This window comes from Palaemon carinicauda, chromosome 30, assembly GCF_036898095.1.
Source record: "Palaemon carinicauda isolate YSFRI2023 chromosome 30, ASM3689809v2, whole genome shotgun sequence".
Classification (NCBI taxonomy): domain Eukaryota; kingdom Metazoa; phylum Arthropoda; class Malacostraca; order Decapoda; family Palaemonidae; genus Palaemon; species Palaemon carinicauda.
In genome coordinates this window covers 4,765,675-4,770,674 of record NC_090754.1, presented here as the reverse complement: position 1 = coordinate 4,770,674, position 5,000 = coordinate 4,765,675, and positions in this window count along the sequence as shown.

Here is a 5,000-nt window from a genome sequence, read left to right as displayed (position 1 = left end):
CATTTTATTTTATCTCAACAAGATTTGAAAGAGCAGGATGTTTGGTTCATTCCATATACAACAAGAAAGTGAGCAAAATCATAAAAAGTAATATTCTAAATTCCTCCTTAATAATAAATAATTTTTTTTTTTTATTATCATGTTATAATTAGTCAGTTGCAGTGGAAAGTGAGGGGGACTAAAACATCAGTGCTCCTTGTACAATGCACAGTAGTTCTACCTGCATAGCTACTCAAGTCCTTCAACTTTACTGTAGCGCAAATCTCTCATTCCTTTACCCAGATGGACTATTACGAAATGTTATTATGTATTCAGACATTAATCATTTGCATGAAACAAGGCAGATAAAATTGCAAATTTCTAAGTATTGTTTATACTAAGCAGAGACATGTGAATTTTAAGTCCTTGTTGATATTTTCTCGTATTTTTGACATGAATAATCTTTCGGTTATGTCTCATTTACTGCTACTGCCATTACTACTAGCTTACAACTGTTATTGCTTAGTGTATTTCAAACCCATCAGGTACACAAGCAGCAAGTCAAATTACCGTATATACACTATGCCATTCACCTTTATATCTTGCATACAATAACGTTTCCTGCCACAGCTGCTAACATCATTATTACCTCAGCCAAGGAGGTTATATTTTCGTGTCAGTTTATTTATTTATTTACGTCTGTGTGTTTGCGGACGTTATTTTTCTATGTCTGTGGACAGGATTTTGTCAAATTACTCGACGGATATTGACAAAATTTTCATCACAGATATATATTAGGTCATGGACGACCACATTAAATTTTTGCAGATGATCCAGATACGGATCCGGATCCGGATTTTAGAGGCAGATTTGCATTTTTCACAATTTGGAAGATTGCGTCAAAAGAAGTTGACGGATTTTGACGAAATTTCAACCACAGATAATCTTAGGCCATAGGCGACTCCATTCACATTTGAAAATGATCCGGTTTCCAGATCCGGATTTGCATTTTTTATTTAATTATTTAATTTTCTGTGTGTCTGGGGACAGAATTACGTAATAACCGAAATAATGGTTTTGACGAAATTTTCATCTTAGATCGATCTTATGTCATGGACGACCCCATTAAATTTTGGAGATGATCCGGATACGAATTCTAGATCCAAATTTGCTTATTTCACAATTCTATATTGCCTCAAAATAAAATAACTTTTGGAGATGACCCGGTTCCGGATCCGGATTTTTTTTTTTTTTTTTTTTTTTTTTTTGTCAACGTCATCCTTTGGTGGAGGTCAGAAATCTCTGATTGCTATTATTATTATTATTATTATTATTATTATTATTATTATTATTATTATTATTATTATTATTATTATTATTATTAATATTATTATTATTGTCTATAAAATAGAGCAAAGATATAAACATATTAAAAAATTAGAGTAAAGCGTTATCCCTGTCATAATCAAACGGCCTGGATTAATTCGAGAGAAATAATTTTAGGATTTGGTTTAAACTGATTGATAATAAATCTTCCCATTCGTTTTTTTTCGATAAACCTTCCCGACTTAATTTAAATATAGACTTCGAGAAACATTAATCAAATATGAAATTCATCTTTTGATTACAAAGAAATCTCAGGATAATTCTTGGGACTCCCGCTCATGACCCTTTCTCAATCAACTATACGTGCTCAAGAAACCGTGAAATAAATCATATTTCTATTTTTAGAGAAATGCTGTAACAAAATTGGCAACCTTTCGTGTCCTTTGATCTGACTCAACTTCCTGACTTAATTGAAGAGTAATGACAGCGAATTCAATGAATTAATTCAATGTTGGACTAAGTTGATTGATGGACAGTTGAGATATTTTTGAGAAGATTAAAAATAATTGGTCCTTATTAGTGCATTGCTATCATCTGCATAACCGGTAAACAAGCAAATTAGTTCATTAATTGATACATAACTATGCAAAAAACTATATATAATTTCCATATGGAAGGATTACATGAAATACATTTTATGAACTTGGACCTTTAGGGCCTAGCACTAGGGCCTGGAGAGGCATTTGATATCCATCGCCTACTAGGGGAAAACTGTATAGCATTATAAATAAACTCTAAAAGTAAGAGTAGCTCGGTGTGAAGAGTACGCTGGACACACTTTCAAGTAATGCCTACAATTCACCATTTGAGGTGCACTGGACCCCATCCCCGACCCCTTCCCTAATGGGACCTAGGGTAGGGTACATATCAACAAGGAAGGATATGTCTCAATCTGGTTTCCTGACAAATCACTAATGCCCTTGTTGATCTAAGCAGTGACTGACAGGTAAGGTAGAAAGATGTGTAGGGCTCGCAACTTGTCTATATAATATGTATTTATGTAGACGTATCTACGCATGGCCCTCTATGAATGCGATGCAAATAGTGATATTAAACATATATGCCATTCAGCACATCTAAAAAATAAGATAACGGTGAAGCATTCTATTCTCATAGACTTTATATCTTATAGATTTGATTTGCATAAAGCATCTACAATTTTCGGAAAAATTTTGTAATAAAAACCACAACACAATAATGCATTAATACTGTTTTATTTCTAATTACATAAAGGATCTTGAAATAATAATAATAATAATAATAATAATAATAATAATAATAATAATAATAATAATAATAATAATAATTAGCTGCAACTCGGGACATAAATTGTTTAATGAGATCGGCAATGCCCTTGTTGATGTCGCTCACCATCACGCACTTCACTGTAATATTGCTCTAGTTCATCGTATATTTAAGGTGGCTACAAAATAGCTGTCTTTTCAATTATAAATGTTACTTCCAGCTAATCGTTAGAAAAAGCTATCATTGGAATACTATGATTATAGTCTTTATCTATATTTGCTTTTAGTTAATGGAGATTACCTCTATACATCATATGTATATAGATAAAAATGCAATTGAAAATTTACAATCACAAACACACACACATACGCACGTGCATATAATGTATATATTAATAAGTATATATATATATATATATATATATATATATATATATATATATATATATATATATATATGTATATATATATATATATATATATATATATATATATATATATATATATATATATATATATATTAATATATACATATATATATATATATATATAAATATGAATATGTATATATATATATATATATATATGTATATGTACATATATATATACATATATATATATATATATATATATATATATATATATATATATATATATATATATATACATATATATATATATATGTATATATATACTTACATATATATATATATATATATATAAAATATATATATATATATATATATATATATATATATATATATACATATATATATATATATATATAAATATATATATAATATATATATATATATATATATATATATATATATATATATGTATCTATATATATACATATGTATATATATTATTATTATTATTATTATTATTATTATTATTATTACTAGCAAAGCTACAACCCTAGTTGGAAAAGCAAGATACTATAAGCCCAAGGGCTCCAACAGCGAAAAATAGGCCAGTGGGGAAAGGAAATAAGGAAATAGATAAATGATGAGATTAAATTAACAATGTATCATTCTAGAAACAGTAACAGCGTCAAAACAGATATGTCCTATACAAACTATTAACAACGCCAAAAACAGATATGTCATATATAAACAATAAAAAGACTCATGTCAGCCTGGTAAACATAAAAACATTTGCTCCAACTTTGAACTTGTGAAGTTCTACTGATTCAACTACCCGACTAGGAAGATCATTCCACAACTTGGTAACAGCTACAATAAAACTTCTAGAATACTGTGTAGTATTGAGCCTCATGATGGAGAAGCCCTGGCTAATAGAATTAACTGCCTGCCTGATATTACGAACAGGATAGAATGGTACAGGGAGATCTGAATGTAAAGGATGGTCAGAGGTATGAAAAATCTTATGCAACATGCATAATGAACTAATTGAACGACGGTGCCAAAGATCAATATCTAGATCAGGAATAAGAAATTTAATAGACCGTAAGTTTCTGTCCAACAAATTAAGATAAGAATCAGCAGCTGAACACCAGACAGGAGAACAATACTCAAAACAAGGTAGAATGAAAGAATTAAAACACTTCTTCAAAATAGATTGATCACCGAAAATCTTGTAAGACTTTCTCAATAAACTAATTTATTATAAAATTGAAGAAGACACAGACCTAATGTTTCTCAAAACTAAATTTGCAGTTTAGAATCACACCTAAAATTTTAAAGGGGTCATACAAATTAAAAGAAACCTTATCAATACTGAGATCCAGATGTTGAGGAGCCACCGTCCTTTACCTACTTACAATCATACTTTGAGTTTTGTTAGGATTCAACTTCATATCCCATAATTTGCACAATGCACTAATTTTAGCTAAATCTCTATTAAGGGATTAACCAACCCCAGTTCTACATTCAGGGGATGGAATTGATGCAAAGAGAGTAGCATCATCTGCATATGCAACAAGCTTGTTTTTTAGGCCAAACAACATATCATGTGTATATAGTATGAAAAGTAATGGGCCAAGAACACTAATGCTAACTCCCAACTGTTTCAGTTTGAAAATAAGTGCCTCATAATTAACACGGTCAAAGACAGCACTAAAATCAAGGCCAATCACACGAACTTCCTGACCACAATAGAGGGATTTCTGTACAGCATTTGAGATTTTAAGAAGGGCATCATATGCTCCAAGGCCTTTACGAAAACCAAATTGCAAACTAGGGAGTAGACGATTACCTTCAGCAAATCTATTAAGACGTTAAAAAACCTTAGATAATATGGGTGTTATGAAAATTGGGCGGTAATCAGTGGGACTTGAGCTACTGCAAACACATAGAGGAGTAACATTATGAATTCTTCAACAAGTGCTAAAAGCTCCTCTTCTTGCTAACTTGCGTAAAATAACAG